Genomic DNA, 19,449 nt, shown 5'->3' with positions numbered 1-19,449 from the left:
CTTTTGGTTTTGATTATTGGGACAAAAATGTTGAAGTAAAGAGTGTTTGGGGTACAAAAGAATGGCAAGTACAGGGTATAGAATCTTTGTTTAGAAAGTGTTTCTTAGTGGCAATAATTGTGCGATGTCACTAAGCGGTACACTTCTGTGTAATGGAATTAGTTTGCATGGAGCCTGTGAAGGGAACTCAAATAACCTTTCATGTCACCAGCTAGGCACACCTGCAACAGAGATAGAACCATTCTTTCAAAGACTCTATAATGGGAGTTACGTTCTAATTGTGGACCGCAGATGCTGTAGTCTTATGCCCGGGACTCCTTATCTCGTAACTACGACTGCGAAGGTCAAGTGCTGTGGACGCTTATTGTTCCCCAGCTCCTTTCCAGACAGGGAGGCAAGGGCATGGCCCAACTTGAAAATCACTTCTATTCGAATAGATACTTTAAGCAGAATGAAAACAGTGCTTCTTCAGACGCCGACAAGGCTCACGTCATCAAAAGAAACGTATGATCTCCTAGTCGCAAGGACGACTGCAGAGATACATTCATTGTTATCAACTAATTCCCCCATACATTTCGCAGAAATCCTGAATGAAATCTTAAATATTTCTGATACCAGTGGAGTCTCAAAAGTATTTAAGACAGTATTTTCGATGGCATTAACACCATTCAAAGCCATACTGGGTATTTTTCCAGATTTCGTCCATTCGATTTTTGGCGGACTTCCCCTCATTTTGGGACTAATTGCAGGAATCCTATTCTTAGTCCTTATATTTCGTTATGGCAAACCATGTCACAGACAAAACACCTGCGACAAGGGAAGAAACAATCCTAGCCATTGGATACCGGGACCGGATATCAAAAATCCTGGGACTATCCCGGCTTAGAGACCTGAACATGACTTGGTTTCTTTCATTTCGACCAATGTGGCAGCGATGTGTTTTACCTTTATTAAAGTGCCTGCTATGCGGAGAAGAATGCGTGTTAGACACCTGTCTGACGCTACAATCAGATGCGCCAATGGATGCAGAAACATTGTTGAGTCCAATAAAGGCTCATGCTTTGTGCTGCCCTCAAAGGCTACCAATCCTGATGACGGCATTCGTGGAAGCTTCACCACTACGATTAAGGGGTAGTGAAGTTCAAGATGAAAGCGGCATCGATCAGGTACGACCTTCTGTCAGCAATATTAATCAAAAAGTCAATGGAGACAATCATGCGCACGAATGCATGGTTACACCTATTTCCGAGTTAGTGGAACTCTCCCAGGAAGCTGTTGACAACTTTTTCGAGAGTCTAAATGATATGATGTTCTCACCAGAGCAGAAATAGAGACTTTTGAGCAAGCTCGTACACGGCATTCCCTGAATTTGACCTTCAACTAGAAAAGCAAAATACCATGAACAATTTTCCCTCCAGTTCACGGACAGCAATTTTTTCAGCAGCCCCAAAATATTTTTGCATATTTTTCGGGACACTATCTTCTGCTTAAAGTAAGAACTATTCTTAGAGAACTAAAATTTCTAATTTTAGATTGCTTATAGACATTAGCTGCCCGCTGGTATGTTCATAATTATTTTATTCTGTGATGGAATGGTCTCGAACCTTTTTTCTGTATTAAGAGCCATTTCATGTGTAAATTCTCATATACAAATTAGTGATAATGTATAGATATGCGTGATTACTTTAGCATTATTCTACAGCTTGAGTGCATATATTACATATGACTGTTTTTTCCGTATATTTGATAATTTCAAAATGCATTTATGTATTTTGGGGTGGTAAGGTATACACGATACTCTACAGTATGTTTTACTATGCATAGATTAGTAAATATGTCCATAGTTAGCGTGGAGTGGGTGTGATGTATTCCTATAGGTTCTGTATCGATCCCCCTATTCCTGACCCTATTCTGGTTAACAAGTTAACTAGCAGCCATCCCATGAGGCAGAAAACCCCCATGATGCAGGAACCGTTATCTGATAAAGCCACACTACGGCACAGGAACGTGTTATCTGATTAGGTCATAACGCTTGCCATCTAATTAGACAAGCGATATTCCTCCAGCCCCTGATAAGGCATACGGAGTTCTCAAAACAAATCAAACCTATGACAGACCTGGGAAAAACCCTGCGGCCATTGTTTTGATTTCACCGAGAACTTCAGCAAAAGAATGTGCTAACGACCTGGTCGTATGACATCCTTATTGACGTATCTATGTCCATCCTTACGTCAATCTCGGCACCTTAAAGGTATAAATATTACCGATATTGCCCTATGCAAACACACGCGGTGGTGACGAGATCGGAGCAGCCAGACTTGCCGAAGCCCAGAGCAGAGCAGACCCCGCTGGCGCAGCCTCGCCTTCTTGACGCGCTGAGAACGAGAAGCTGCCTTTTTCTCCTGACGAGAAATCCAGCTCCGGCGCTTCCGGGTAGCCCTCGCAGGCAGCCTGGAATATCGAGACCAGAGACGAGAGATACCATCCCTCATTCATCCTAGATTCCAGGTACAGAACTGAATAACCCCTTGCAGAGAATTCTTTAGTCAGTCACTTGGCAAAACAAACTTAACTTAAACTGTAACTTTCTATTCCCGCCCACGTATTAGGCTTAGGTCAGGTACACGGGGTAGGCGTAGTTAGAAACACCATTTGAGTACGATTAGTCAAATGTATATGTGTATGTATTCATTTTATTCATTTTAAACCTTCATATGGCTTAGAAACCATATCAATGTTTTTACAGGATTATTTTATACTTCTGCTTTTAATGTATGCACTTTACTTAACCATAAGTATTGCAATAATATCGATCCATTTCTCTTGTACGAGAAAAGAGACTGATCAATAAATAACATCTTTTATTGAACAAGCCCGTCTCTTCCTTTTCTCTACAATCTGATGAGACTAAGAATGCACGTACTGACTGAGTAAAATAATTTGCCTTTTGTTCACACGACTCTAGAGATACACTCTTGATTAGGGGAGAGCAAAGTTGTCATGTTCTATGGTTGTCAGAAACGAAATCCCTTCTTGTCTATCCAGGGAGGTTCAACTCCTCCTTGCCTATTCGAGAAAATTTCTAGTGAACTCTGAGCTAGCTGGCAAACCCAAAACTTTAAGTCTAATATCGACAGTAGTAGACCTAGTTAACGTCTGGTCTAGGCCTATACTATTGAAGGTATTATTCCAATGCGCAGAGCCTATTGGGATAATAGGAACTACACTACAGTATCTCTGATCCCTGGCGGTTGTGTCGGTGCAAAGGCTGTCCGACCCCCATAGTTGTAATAGGGAGGTCAGAAGACCGCCACCGCCGTGCCCCCCATGAGTCAAGCGGCCCATGGACCGCCAGACTCGTAACCAGGCCCTTGGTAGAAATAATTGCAGCAACCCTGTATTTCTTGCCATTGGCTCTTTGTCTCATGGAATATCATTGATAGTTTAGGAGGGCCCCAATGACCCTTCTGTTTTGTTAATTTGTGAGAGTTCTGATTCTGTGGTTGGTCCTGTTGTTCTTTTCTTTGTTTTAGTTTTCTACACCCTCTTGGCTGACTCTGATACCTGATGCCTTCGGAATGACAGTGATCTTAAGAAATATGTAAATGGATCATCTGTATTGATCATGAATCCTTCTTCTGTGGTGCTGTTTTTATAGATCTTGGCATGGAGCGAGAGAGTTGCAACACTTGTCAGGGTGGTCACAACAGAGTGCCAGGGTGGCATTAGGCTTCACACACATTTAGTAACATGTATTCTGTAGCTTTTTTAATGAAAGCAAAGCAAACCTGCCGCCTACCTTAATCAGGGACAGCTTACAGGACCATACCACTAAATGGCGCCAAATGGCTCATTTAATTTTTCCCTGTAGTTCGTTCTTCAATCCCTATGGCCTGGCCCCTGTGGCACCTGGCAAAAACAGAGGACGCGCCCAGAGGGCCCCGCATTAAGATTTTGCCATTTTACAATCCTGAGAGCTGTACTCTGCATTCAAGACCATGCAGGGAGATTAAAAATAAGTGTAAATCTATTGATGCTGTTAGAGTTGGGCCTGTGTCTATACTACTATTATAAAGGAAGAACTTTGAACCTTTGAGGCGGGTAAACTCGGGAACCACAGCGCCAATCCACACACCCGATACATTGTTGTAATCGGCAGGGTGTGCAGATGGACATAGGCTATATAAAGTTAAAAAATATACATTATTTAAAAAATTTAGCGAAAAAAAAGTAGTCCCGTGGAAGAAGCGCCGGCCGCGACCTGCGTGCTGACGTCAGGAGCGCGGGGAGGAGCGGCGTCCAGTAGGGCGAGGAGGAGCGGCTGACATGGCGCGGGGAGGAGCGGCAGACCAAGCGGGGAGGAGCGGTGAGGAGCGGCGGACAGGCGGGGAGGAGCAGTGACCAGCGGCGAAGAGCGGCGGAGCGGTAAACTGAGGAGCGCGGGGGAGGAGCGGCGGCTGAGGTAAGGCTCCGGGGGGCAATGTCGGGCCAGGGGGGGGTCGGGGCAGGCGGGGGGTGGGCGGGGGCCCTGAACACTCATGGCGGGGGCGGGCAGGGACCGGGGCAGACGGGGGCCCTGAACACTCATTTCGGGACGGGCTGCTATGTCGGGACGGGCGGGGGTCGGGGAAGCCTGATTGCTCCCGGACAAGGTCAGGGCGGGCTGCTAGTATGAGAATAAAGATTGCATGAATGGGCGCGTCTTACGTGAAACCACCCTCTGTCCCATTTTAGTACTCAAAAACAAAGTACAAATGAAGTGTCCTGAGGTTTGCACGTTTTCCAATGCACACAATAAATTAAAGCAATTTCCAAATCTACACATGAGGGACCATAGGATATAGAAGAACTAATGAGAGCCACTGGAACTGTTCAAACTTTAGGAAACTTGTGTTAGCATGAGGCAGAGATTGGTGCTTTTGTTGATGTTCATAGCTGAACAAAGTTTTATGAGGTTTAGAAATACAATTATTTGACAGAGGAGAGCCATAAAATGCTACTGTAACCTTTAGACAGCTTAAGTACACAAACCATTGAAAAAGCAAGTCCACATTGCTGACATTTCTGGAACGTTTTCCGACTTCTAACCCACCTCAGAGAGCAGGAGAAGTTCACGCACTGCATCTCATCTGGCCTCCAGATGTGAGTCCCATCTTCGCTCAATTGGGACCAGAGAGGGGAAACAGCAGCAGAAAGCCTTCAGTAAAACTGAAAAGACGCAAGTGCCATGGAGAAATAAACTTTACTACTGGAAGACTTCCAAAGAGCCTGAGACAGCTGAAAGCACTGAACACCGGACAGCGCCTGTGCATTATTTAATTGGTGCTGGGTTTGTATTTCCAAAGTTCATCAACTTCACTCTTATTCTGCTTTTCAAGCAAGAACTACTTTTGCATGCGTCAAATATCTACAATACTGAAAGTGTGCGTGTGTGTGTATGTGTGCGTGAGTGTGTGTGAGCGGGTATTTGTTTAAATGTGTGTCTATGCACACATCATGTTATTAATCACCAGCTAATACGTGGGTCGGGTTAAACAAATGTTTTCATTAAATTACATTTTTGCAAAAGTAACTTTATTTAATTTTGCATCCTGAGTGTAAGCAATTGCAGGAGATCTGTCACCTAGACAGACGGAGCAGCTGAAATAAGTAAGTTTATTAAGGTCATAGAGATAGCTGGGACGAAATGACATGTCCTTTGACCCAGCCCCCACATCAAAGGAAGTAACATCATAGGCCATTTATGTTTTACAACACAAAACGTAAAAAGGGTGGAAGTGCTTAAAAAATCGAGTAAAATGGACGGTAAACTGGCCTCATGAACGCCAACTGGGGTCGCGAGAGGGTGCAGCAGCTACCACTGGTTTGCTCTTTGCGACCTCTGGCACAACTCTTGTGACCCATGGCATAATGATCGCAGAGACAGACCCATCAAATAAAAGCAAACATACTTTTTCAAGAGGAATATTCACGTTTTACACTTCTTGCTATTACTGTGGTATCCACCAAAATCTGATAAGACACATAGGATGAAAGGCACAGCTGGAAGGCTAAGAGAGATGGAAAACAGAATGTGTGGGATAGAGAGACGGCCTTAGAAGAAAGACTGCAGTGGGAGGCTCCCACTCTCCAAGCATGACATTTCACTCACGACTCAACAGATGTCAGCATCAAGAGGGTGATCTCAGAAGCAAGTTGTAAACCCTCTGAGATATCTAGTGAGCACCCTAAATTATTCAGTGTTCATGTATAGTATTGTATTTTAATTGCATTTATATAGCGCTTACTACCCCTGACAAGGTTTCAAAGCGCTTTTTCGGCGAGTAGCAGACTACTCGGGGACCCATAGAGTATTAGTGTTGAATTAGAATACTGAAACATAAAAGTAATTTTAAGTGGTGGATAGGTTAGTCAGTTATTTGCATTCAGAAGGATAGAAGAGGAAAAAAGGTTTGTATTTCTAAAGCGCATGTTACCCCTGATTGGGTATTGAAGCGCTTTTTTGGGGGGGGGGGGGGGGGGCGAGTAGCACGCTACTCCAGAAATCCATAAAGGATTAGTGGTGAATTAGTATGGTGAAGTATGAAAGTAATTTGAGTGGTAGATATTAGTCAGTTATCTGGAGTGAGAAGGATAGCGGAAGGATAGAAGGTGAATAGAGCCTGTTACCCCTGATTGGTGTTGAAGCGCTTTTCTGGCGAGTAGCACTCTACTCCGGAACCCATAAAGGATTAGTGTTGAAAATTAGTATAGTGAAATATCAAGTAATTTTAGTGGTGGATATGTTAGTCAGTTATTTGGATAGAGAAGGGTAAGTGGTGGGAAAGAAGAGGGAAAGAGGTTTGTATTTATATATCGCTTCCTGCCCCTGATGGAGCTTTGAAGCGCTTTTTTTTGGCGAGTAGAACGCTACTCTGGAACCCATAAGGATTAGTGTTGAATTAGTATGGTGAAACATGAAAGTAATTTGAGTGGTAGATATGTTAGTCAGTTATTTGGATTAAGAAGGGTTAGGGAGGGGTAAAAAAGGGAAAAAGGTTTGTATTTATATAGCGCTTATTTGCGAGTAGCACACTACTCTGGAACCAATAAAGAATTAGTGGTGAATTAGTATAGTGGAATATGGAATTTGAGAAGTGAACTTGTTAGTCTGTTATTTTGCTTGAAAAGGATAGTGGAGGGATAGAAGAGTGAAGGATTTGGATTTTAATTTTTTTGAGGTCGTAGCAGTAAGAGGAGGCTTTTGGATGAGTAAAAAGGAGTTTTGGAGGGGAAGAGTCCGAGGGAAGAGTTTAGAAAGGTTTTTTGGGGGGGATCGGTATAGTAAAAGAGGTGTTGGATGATGGAAGGAGGGGTAGAGTAGGAGAGAGTCTAGAAAGGGTTATTTTGGGGATCGTAGTAGTATTATGGGGTATGGGATAAATGAGAGAGGATGTAGAGGATATATTGATAGATGTATAGAGTGAGAGATAGGGTAGTGCATTGGAAAGAGTAGTAGGAAGAAGTTTGAGGTGAGTCAGAAAGTTGGGCTAAAAGATATATTGAGAGAAGTATAGGCTGAGAAAATGCATTGGAAATGCTAAATTAGAAGAAAGTGATAAATATATAGATCCATAAGTATATTAAAAGTATATAGTTGCATAAAGGAGGTAAGTTTATGTAGATTAAAGAAATTGATCGAGGTACAGGATGATAAATAGGGTAGTGCATTGGCTATGCTTTTTCAGGAGAAAAGTAACAAACACACAGATCCAAGTACCTGGAAGGTACATAGATGCACAATCGAAGCAAGTACATGTAGACTAAAGATGATTTTTTTTTTTAACAACATAATTATTCTACATGTTTATACAAAGCAATACACAAAAATAGGTACATATCTATAGTGAAAATAAATGCTTATCTACAGAGGGATATGCTGTAAATTTCTGATTGCCTATGGTGCTTATGTGGGGAAGAGCCAATTCTTGTGTAGTTTTCTGAAGATAAGGTGGTTGTCGGTGGATCTTATGTTGGGGGGTGAAGAGTTCCATAGTTTGGCTGCTTGAACAGAGAAGGATGTGACACCCATGTTTTTTTTCTTGTATCTTAGGATTTTGAGGCGAGATGCCCCTTTAGAGCGGAGGTTCCTTTGTTGAATGTGTTTGATGATTTTTTTTCCTGATGAAGAGCAGTCCCAATCCATGAATTGCTTTGTGGGTGATACAAAGTAGCTTGAACGTGGATTTTCTGGCAACCAGTAACCAATGCAGGGCGTTCAAGGCGGGGGAGATGTGGTCTCACGGTTTGATATGCAAGAGTAGTCTGGCTGTCCAGTTCTGAATCCGTTGTAGTCTTTTCATGGTCGTTAAAGGTGATCCGTGGTAGAGGCTATTGTCGTAATCGAGTTTGGACAGAACAAAGGAGATGGCAACTTGGACCTGGTGTAGAAATCCCAAATGAGGGAAAATTTGTCGCAGCGTTTTTATGATGACAAAGCTTGATTTGCTAGTTTGTCCACTTGGGCATTCATCGATAGCTTGGATTCCGAGGTCATTCCGAGGTTTCTTACTTTCTTTGATACTTTAGGCGGTAATCCCAGTTCATCAGTCCAGGTGGCAAGCGGGTCATAGTGTTTCCAATCGCCACACGTGAGTATTTCTGTTTTGGAAACATTCAATTTGAGATGGCTCCAAGTCATCCACTGATCCACAGCTCTGAGACAGCTGAAAATTGTGGATTTTCCAATGGAGCACTCCACTTGAAGGAGTAATTGCGTGTCATCTGCCTAGTTATAGCATGTGAGGTGAAACTGATTGATCAGTACCGGTAATGACTTCATGTAGATGTTGAAAAGCATGGGCAAGATGAAAGAGCCTTGAGGGACTCCTGCTTTTGTGCAGTATGGTTTGGACGAGAAAGGGGGCGTATGGATGACATTAGTTCTGTTTTGAAGGTAGGACGCGATCCACTCTAGAGCAGTTCCCTCTATGCTGGCTTCATAGAGTCTTTGTTTCAGAGTGTCATGGTCAACCATGTCAAAGGCAGCTGAGAGGTCCCAGAGGAGTAGCTCAGCAACCCTGTTGCGGTATACTGTATTCTTCAGGTCATCCCAGATGGCAAGAAGGGCAGATTAAGTGCCTCTTACCAGACGGAATCCTGTTTGGAAGTCTGAAAGTATGTCATTCTCTTCAATAAATTGTGACATCTGGGCTAACGCTGCTCTTTATATCAGTTTGTCCAGGAAAGGTCCATATGTAATAGGTCTGTAGTTGTCAGGGTTCAGCGGGTCCAAGTTAGTTTTCTTCAGTAAAGGGTGTATGTGTGACTTTTTGAGTTCTTCTGGAAATATTTTGGTACTTAAGGAATCGTTGATTCTTCTTCTTACTGAAGTGGCAGCAGAGGTTGTTAAAAGAATTGTCTTTAAAGTTTATGGTGGACACGGGTCAGAAGGGCTTCTGGAAATATTTTGGTACTTAAGGAATCGTTGATTCTTCTTCTTACTGAAGTGGCAGCAGAGGTTGTTAAAAGAATTGTCTTTAAAGTTTATGGTGGACACGGGTCAGAAGGGCTGCCGGCAGGCCTGCTTGCCATAAATTCATTGTGTGAGATGTGTTGGAAGGAACAGAGAGGCTGGGTTGGAGGGGTTAGTGCTGGTGCTTTGTTTCTTTTTTAAGTATGAGTCCAATGTGTCTGCTTTGTCCGTGTAATGGTTTGCCGGTTTGTCTGTGAAATCTTGAGTAACAGGATGAGTTCCTTTTAGGAAATTTAGTTTGTAAACATTAATTGAGTATTTTATAGAATTCTTTATTTGCACATTCAGCATTTTGAATTCTGTCTGAATAGTACCCTTTCTTAGCTTTTTTGATAGCTGACTTGTATAACTGTTAATTTTCTGTAGGTGAAGTTTGTCTTGTTTGGCGTTTGTTTTGAGCCAGGTACGTTGCAGCTTTCTAATTTGTTGTCTTTTATTTCTATGTTTCTACAAGGTGATTTTTTTCTTTTGTTCTGTTGTGTGGTTTTGAGTGGTATCAGGATGTCAAAAGCTTCCCGAAGCCACTCTTTTAGATTTTTAACAGAATTTATTGTTTCCAGATCTGTACTGGATGTTAGTTGTGTTTATAAGTGTTCCAAATTGAGTTTGTTCCACCGCCGATAGGTGGATGGATGTTAGGTAGTTTTAGGTGAGTCGCTTAGTGTTGTTTTATGTTGGAAAGCAAGCAAGTGATGGTCTGACCATGTGACTGGAGTTATAGGTTGAAAGGTATCTAGTTCATCACAAAGGCTGAGCTCTTGTGCAAAACAGCCATGTGAAACAAGCACATTTTCAGTGCAGCAATCAATAAAAAGTTTGCCATGATCCTTTGTAAATTGTGTAAGGTAGACTTAGATATTTTCATTACAAAAATACAAGTAAGATGGCATAGTAGAAAATAGTTTAAGAACTACTTTGAACAGTTTCACTAACGTTCATCTACAGTATACTTTTATTAAATTAAGACAGCTAATCAGTTTTTTAAAACACTGATTTAAGAACGTAAATCGAATCCCTATACGTGATTTGTTTTTCTCAGAGGCAAGCGGTAAACACAACACTCCACATCTGAAAAGGATATATTGTAGCTGCAATGGTGAACAATACAATACAGAAAGCATGTTTAAACAAGCATTGGCTAAGCCAATACTTCTTTCCTAGGTGAGGATTTGTCAATGTTTTAGTTATGTTGCACAGCCGTGCGGGTGCTGTGCAGCATGTCTGAAAGTTATTTTTTATGAAAAGCACTATGACGTGGCTATTGCTGGCTATGTTGTAAAGCTCTTTTTTTTATGTGCCTGGTTAGGCATTTACACCCTCCATGTTGGATGCCCTCCTTCCCTTCGAGATGCCTTCTGCTCCTTGCTCCTCCTGCCAGCAATTAAATAAAAAAACACTGTAATGCTGCCAGCACTGGCAGCCTCACAGCACTTTAAAAACAATCTTTCAGCCATGCTACACAGCAGCCATGATACTGTACAACCTACTGACTTTGCTAATGCTTGTTTTTCAAATGTTTATTTTGAAGGCCCTATCCTCAGCGCAGAGTATTCAGAACCTCAAAATGCATTCCATCCAGCTGCCTAGCTTTTTAGACATTCTTTTCTGATGATCATTGTTTACTTTGTGCTACAAGTAGATTTGCTAAAGTACAACTTCCACTACCAAATGGTTCTCTCAAATATCTGACCACAATGCACAGTACTAATAATGAACACATTTTCTAATATAGTAGGCCCTGTGATGTTTTGTGATTCGTGGTTGGCATCTCGTTTGATTTGAAACTTATGTCAAGTAATATGCAATTACCATGTAGGCATTTTTTATTAGCGAAACACAGGAGATGCACATTTAAGAGTGGTAGTAAATTCCTCCCATCGCCTTCTTGTGCAATGTCATATAGAAAGCCCATCCTACCTACGAATAAATCCCAGACATCAATCCGAGTAACTTCGATAGCTGTTTAAACCTAGGACAACAGCAGATATCTGCAGCGGTGTCATCATTACAGATGTTCACCTGTAAACACCTATAAACACCAATTTGCCATCTTAGACAGTGTTTGTTTTTGCACTACAGCTGAAGAATTTAACCGAGCACAAATTAGATTTGCTTGGGGTTGGGTCCACTTTTGCTACTGCCTTCCAGAAAATTGCAAGTATGTTCCCAGCCCCCCTTATCCACAAATGTTATGAACCTATGTTGAAAGCAAAAGACAAGTTCCTCCCTCTACCCGACATCTGCTGCAAATGCCGTTTGAACCCAGGTTTTATTGTGCCCGTATTAAACAGGTTGTAAAGGACATGGAAAGCTTACATATTATGAAAAGAAAGACTAAGTCCTAATGGTACAAATGAAATTAAAAACAAGCGACAGGGTGTCTTTCTCATAAATAGGGATTTTCACCAAGCATGATAACAAAGCAAGCAAGGGGGCTGAAGTGACAAGGTCAACAAGCAATAGGGCGGGAAGGGGAACGACGGGGCAACAACTAATGGGCGCAAAGAACAGTGGCAATAAGCAACTAGGTGGGACGAAAGTCAAAAAAGTACCCCAATCAGAGGGCTATTAGCGGAAGGACACCTATATGAAAATCAGTCAGTACTTGGTCCGTGCTCCATTGAAGGGACGAGCACACAAAAACAAAGCGAAGCCGGATACGATGACTGAACAAAATTGATCAATGAGAGCAACATAATGAGAGTGATGATGAAGCTAACCAAATGTTAGTAATGGGTAAGTTAAAAGCCTTTTTTAGTTTTTTTTAACCAAAAGATCTTGCAAGCGACAGCGCACATGCTCTCTCAGGTGAGACCTAAAAAAAGTATATGTTGTTGATTTTAGTAAAAAAATGAAAAGCAGTTTTCTTAGCAGGGAAGGGCCCGTGGAGAGGTGTGAACGTGTGTATGTTTTTCTAGAGAGTAAATACATCGCCACATATGATAATGTCAAAGGGTCTCCAGCGGCTGGGTTTATGTGAGCCCCGGTCAAGGGGCAAATCTTGTGATTTTTCAGGAAAGGCTTCAAGCGATTGGGAGGTGCGTAGGTGGAGTGGGAGTTCATTCCAGAATTTGGCGGTGAGGTAGAGAAGGAACACCTTCCGCAGTGGCTCTGGCATATGTGGGGAACATGAGCCAGTGCAAGGGACGAGGAGCGGAGCTCTCTGGTTGGTCACTGGAACATCATACTGTGGTTGATGTAGGTGAGTTTGCGATTGTTGAGGGACCTGTAGGCTTGTGTGAGGAGTTTGAAGTGGCATTGTTTTTTAAAGGGGAACCAGTGGAGAGCTTTGAGGTGAGGGATGATGCTGGTTCTTTTGGGGAGGTTAAGGATGAGTCTTACTGCTGAGTTCTGGATGTCTGGAGGTTTTTTAGGAGCTGTTTGGTGGTTCAGGTGTAGAGTGCATTGCCGTAGTCAAGACAGCTGGAGACGAGGGCTTGGGAGGCCAATTATCCATTGGAGATGGGGATCCATAAGAAGATCTTGCGATGCATGTGAAGGGTGTAGAAGCAGGCCGAGAAGATAGCATTGATCTGTTGCTTCATGGTCAGTTGGCTGCCCAGGACAGTTCTGAGGTTGTGTGTGTGGTCGGTGGGAATTGGTGCGGGCCGAGTGCGGTGGGCCACCATATGTCATTCCAGGGGAAAGGCTTGTTTCTGAAGATGAGTACCTCCGTTTTGTCCAAGTTGAGCTTTAGGCAGTTGAATTTCATCCAGGTGGCGATATCGGACATGGTGTTAAGGAAGTTTGCTCTGGTGGTGTTGGTGTCTTCTGTGAGCGATAGGATGAGCTGTGTATCGTTGGAATATGAGATGATGTTGACTCCATGGGCAAGGGTGATGTCAGCAAATGGGGTCATGTAGTGCTGAAGAAGGTGGAGCTGAGGGAGGAGCCGTAGAGTCCACCAGAAAGTATATTTTTAGGTGCAAAGGAGAAGGGTGGGAGATGGATCCTCTGTGTTCGGCTGGAGAGGAAGGAGGAGATCCAGTTGAGAGTGTTGCCTCGGATGCCGTTGTGGTGAAGTCTGGTGATGAGGGTGTGGTGAGAGACAGTGTTGAAAGCTGCTGAGAGGTTGAGGAGGATGAGGGCAACTGTTTCACGTATGTGGAGGGGGTATCTGATGTTATCCATTGCTGCGATCAGGGCGGTCTTAGTGCTGTGGTTGGGCAGGTAGGCTGATTAGGAGGTGTTGAGCAGGTTATTTTCTTCGAGGTAATCTGTGAGCTGGCGATTGATGGCTTTTTTCAGGACCTTGGTGGGGAATGGATGGGACAGAAGTTCTTAAATTTGCTGGGCTTGGTGGAGGGTTTCTTCAGGAGAAGTTTGACCTCTACATGTTTCCAAGCATTGGGAATAGTGGTTGTAGTGATGGACGTGTTGAGAATTTCCGGAGTGGATGGAGTTCATGATGGTGATCCTGTTTGGGGTTGAGAGCTGCTTCCAGTCAGTGAGCCTGTGGGTGGGGTTGGGATCAGTTTAAGGGCGGTGGAGGATCCCGCTAGGGAATCACAGAGGGTTTCGGAGGGGGCGGATTGTATTTTCAGAGGTGTGGACAGGAGAATTCTCTGACCTGATTTGTCTTCAGCTGATTAGCAGAGATGTTTACCCACCTGAGGTCTGTAATGGGGGCATTATTGAGTTTAAAAGCACTAACCCCTTTGTAAGCACCTGGAGGAGACTAAGAGGATAATATGATCTATAGAAATGTCCATTATTATTATCTGCAGCAGTAAGGAGGTGTTTATGGTCATTAGTTGTTTCCAAATAAAAGGACAGATTTCGAAGACTCCCAAATAAGCTCTCTATGGATCTTTATTCTATTATTTTGTCTTGTTGAGATTTAAAACAGTTTCAAATTTTATTGAATCAGGGACATATAACATCCTGCAATATATTGGCTTGTCATCCCGGCATGGTCGCTGCGTGACTACGCAGTGGTCTGTGTAAGCCAAAACACATTAAAAGGGCTTTCAAAACATTAAACTAAAACTTATTTTACTAATTGTGCACTTTGTTTCCACCTTGCACTAATTTCAGCTTTTTTCAACTTCTATAACGTCATTAGGTTCAAAGGTCCATTGGTGTGATATGTTAGGATGTCACTTCCTGTGAGGTCATCATCAGGTCAAAGCGTGCATTATTAGCTTCATGGTAGACTTCTTTCAATTCACCATAATGTTTATGTGTAAATTGTGACTATCCTATTACACATGATAATTCCACATTACTGCTCCATGTGCCTGTTGCCATGCAACTTTAAATGCAAGGAAACACTATATCTGCTCATTAGTCAAAAGTGTAAATTCTACACAAGCCATACCTCCAGCTGAATGAGCATACCATGCAATTTGAAATGTGCAGTCATTCACATTTAAATAATACCCACAGGAAATACTGGTAAGCTACCACCCACCATCTATGATGCAAACATGTACATTTCCACTTACACAACTTATACAGTCATTCACTATTGTAGGTTATGTATGGGACTCTGCTACAAAAATTCAGAGATACAGTGTCCCAAAGTCTTTCAATGTGATGTATGAAATGTTACAAACACTAAGGTCCATATTTATCAATATGTTATGCAACACAGCACAGCAAGCACCTTGCGGTGCTGCGTGAAAGGGAGAGGGCGAAAATGCACCAAATTTAACAGTATATAGCGCATTCCTGCTCTGTGCCTGCGCTGGTGTACAAACGGCTGCCTAGGGCCAACTCAGGCGCCCGGCACCATGATACAAGGGTGCCTGCATTGAAGGTCGGAGTGTTTTTGTGCAGGAAGGGGCATCTTCCTGCATAAAAACAATCCTCAGAGGCATTTCCTTCTTTCTAAGTGTGCTACAGTATGCAGCACACTTAGAAGGATAGAAGGAGGAAACAACAAGCAGAAGTAAATATATTTCTCCTCGTTGCACCTCTGGTAGTGAGGTGTGCAATTCTGACTCATTACCAGGTCTACCAGTGTTGGTAATTCTGGGATTGCACCAAAATCCACGGGTGGATGCGTGGGAACACCCATGCATCCACACAAGGAATGCCTCCCTGGGGCAGAGTAAAATAAGGCAGCAATTTGCACTGCCTTGTGTTATTCTACCTTTACCAACCTTGTGTGGCTTGATTAATGTCATTTAGGTTTTGTGTTGCTCTTGCATCCCCTTGTGTGGCGTAAATGCAATGCAAAACCTTGGTAAATATGGGCCCAAGTATCACAGTCTGGGGTTGGGTGCAATTGCAACAGATTTTAACATCAATTTTCTGCTCCTTCTTCTTGGTCTCAAGAGCCATTATCATCCTATGTGAAAAAGAAATTTCCTTGACTGGTTGCTAAATCAGGAATGTAGTCTTCATAAAATCTCATATCATAATTGGGAGATCACAATCCAATTCTCCAACATCAACTTCCACATCCACACTACTGTTTCTGATATTCTTAAGGCTGTAACAGCCTTTGTTAAAATTAGGGACAACACCAGTGGCACTACAATCCATTACTGAAAATAGGTCTGCAAATTTACCCACTGCAATGCCCGAAACCATTCCTTCATCATCTACTCACTTCCTAGGGTCTGGAATCATACAGTTCAGGATGTGTTTGAATATCATTACTACGAGTCATATTCAAAAACCACTCCTCCAGCTCCCTGATAGACACCTGGCTGCAGTTGCTGGCCCGAGTCCGAGTCCTGGAGCAGCCCTCACCTCTCAAGTGAAGCTCTCTTAGACCTAAGTTCCCAAATTCTTAGCCATCTTGTTAGTCCTCATGATACCAATTTTGATTCCATACATCCGCCTTACTAAACAGTTCACACAGCAATCAGACAAAACAACATCACACAAACAGGCACTCAGTCCTACAAACGAATTGGATTGTGATCTCCCAATTATGATATGAGATTTTATGAAGTCTACATTCCTGATTGATCAACCATATCCATGATGCCCTTGTGATGTGTTTTTTCACATCGGCTACAACCCCAATAACCACTTCAATAGCCTGAATCACCTATCTTCTCTTCATTCTCTCTCATTGCAAGCTGTCAGACTACCTGTACTATCTACCAAGCAAATTGAAGTCCTGCAGAACACAATCTCCATCTCTTTTTCCCTCATTATTAACTTATTGCATGCTTCCCTTCTTGCTCACCCAACACACCCACCCCTGAGCTTACAAACGTACCTACTTCGCAGCTTTCACACATCCAACTGCAGTTACCCTGATGAAACTTGCACACAGACTGGCTTAAACACAGTTTTAAACGTTGAGGTATTGGTTGAGGGGGGAGAGTATCCGCCTCAAATATTAACCACAACCCTTGTCTGGGTGAATCATTGAAGTCACTAAATTAACCTGAGCTCAACCTCCTGCTAGCTATGGCACAGAGCAGACAGGCTTAACATGGAGGCATTGTGTCCAGCATTCATGCAAAAACAAAATAGTAAGAAAGTCAAAACACATGACAAAAAACATCCCAATCCAATTCATAAAAATAGAGTAAATTTGAATAAATAGTATGACACCAAAACAGCAGAATAGGGGAAGCCAATGTTACACATTTTTAAAGTTTAAAGTGAAAATTGCATTAGCCAGCATAAAGTGCCAACTGTGGTCATCTTTTTGCACTTATCCAGTACCTAGGCTCAAGTTGAGGCTGATCACAACGGTCTCTGTCTAAATCTAAGATGGTGAAACCCTTCTCCCATTGTGCAGAGCCTTCCCAGAGGTGTGGCCAAGGAAATGACCAAACTGGGTGAACAAAGAATGACCCTGCATAGGTGTCAGCTAACATTTGCCTGTGACAGGGTAGGCTTCTTTGAGGTTAATCAAGGTCCTGGGCAAATCCCAGATGGTTAAACTACTGTATTAATCTGATTATTAGACAAGACCTTTTTGCAATTCTTCTAAAACATTCTAACTCAAAAAGCTAAATGGTTTCATTGCATGTATGGCACACAGCCAGACTAGGCTTTGCCTCTTCTTAGTCTGATTATTACATTTACACAATGAATTTTAACTGCAAATGATGAATCCATCTCCAGACTGAATATTAGACGGATTTTTAGAGCCATCATTAACTTTGCTGCTTCTGTCCGCCAACTGCCGTCGTGACCACCTACCTCCGTAGTGCCGCGCACGTCCGTTGGCCGACGCGGCCCTACCCACTCCGCTAAAAATAGCCGCTGCGGTTCAGCTGCTGGTCAGTAGATTGTTGAACAAGGCTCTAGGGAGACCACCCTATCTGAACAGGTAAATGGTAAATTATTTCACAATAGCTAGCTCATGGCTGCGGGTTGTATTAATCGAACCCGACCAATATTAAAGTGTATCCTTGGACAATAGAAATGGGAAGATTTCAGTTATTTTTAAATTAATATGTAAAACGTTAGTTTTTCAGCATGAGAAAACTTAGATGAAAAACACATTTCACTACAACTTTGAACTCTACGAGGTATTTCGCTTGTAAGCGCAGACTTCATGCGAGCCAGAAACCCTCCATAATCCTCCCATTTAGAATGGAGGTCTTGGCATGCGAAAGGCAATTTCATGCATCATAAAGGATAATGTCTTGCAGGCAATGCGAATGGAAATGTTATTTCAGTGTAAGGTACACAAATTATTCATCATGACAGGATGCCCCTAAGCAATATGTCTCTGGGCTCTTAAGTTTTCTCCCGGGCATGGACAGACCGCCTGAGAGAAGCCTCAACATTCATGGTCACTGAACCTCAAAACTAGGACAGGGTCAAGGCATAGGATAGGAAGCCAGGAGACTCACTGCAGTAAATCCAATTTTGGTCTTTTCAGAAAGTGCTATCTTTTTAGGTTTCGCCTGCTCAGTTGTGGAATTTCCTGTTAGGTTTTGCCTGCACAGCGCTGTGCTTGGGAAATCTTATGAGTTTAATATATCTTAAAAGGGGGCTTTTATCAGTTACCATAGCTGAATTACTGTGTTCATTCACTTTTGTGTGGAACTTTCTTTTTAGTTGTTAACTTTGCCTGGCTGCAATGCATTGCGATGCTTCTACTAAAGCAGTTCACGCTGTTCAAGCCCCATTCACTGTCGAGATAAGGTCTCTTCACAGGGAAAAGGCTGACAGCTTCTAACAGTATGCTGGAATGCTTTTTTTTTTAATACTCTGGGGCATATCAACAATAGACGGCGATAAATATCGCAAAGTGCGCTCAGCACTTTATTTATTTATCGTCGCCTATCGCTGAAATTTATCGCCCGGTTAGCGCGTTATTAACAATGCGTTTCTCCACGGCCATAAAATTCCAGCGATACGAGGGAAAAGGCAAAAACATCGCTGGAAAACCAGCGTTGATGTCCTGAATACGCCGATAACCTTGCTGATACGACCCTGTGGTCGTATCATCATAATCCACCCCAATATAAAACATACATAACTCATGTTTTTTGCAGACGTCTTGAAGCAGCGCTTAGGGCGAGTTAGCGCTGAAAAAATATCACTATGCCAGATGGGTCTGCGTTGTAATTATTGCGAAGCCCCGTTAGCGATATTTCACAATGAAGTTTTACGAGGCATGCCCACCTTGCATCTCATTAGGGAGGCGAGGTGGCAAGAAACCGGGTGCTAATGCAAGGAAACCCGCGCTAGTGTGTCCTTGTATAAAGAGCAATAATATTATCGGCGCTTTTTGCCCGAAAATGGACGCTAAAGCAGCGATAATATTATCGCCAGCCCTTGCTAATATGCCCCTTAGTTGTGTAAAGCAGGTGCATTAGCCTTAAACTATTGTGGCATTTCCTAATCATGCCTCAGTACCCTTCTTTGTACTTTGTAGGCATTTTCGGATTGTTTTTTTCAACTTAATCTATTTGGTCATTATGATCAAATTCTAAATGTTGTAATAAACACTGCACGTTACAAATAAAGTTAATATGCAAGAGCTATGCTATATTTTACTACTA

This window comes from Lissotriton helveticus, chromosome 2_1 (genome assembly GCF_964261635.1).
Source record: "Lissotriton helveticus chromosome 2_1, aLisHel1.1, whole genome shotgun sequence".
In the NCBI taxonomy this organism is placed as follows: domain Eukaryota; kingdom Metazoa; phylum Chordata; class Amphibia; order Caudata; family Salamandridae; genus Lissotriton; species Lissotriton helveticus.
The sequence above is the reverse complement of the archived record's forward strand: the minus strand, read 5'-3'. Positions refer to the sequence as shown.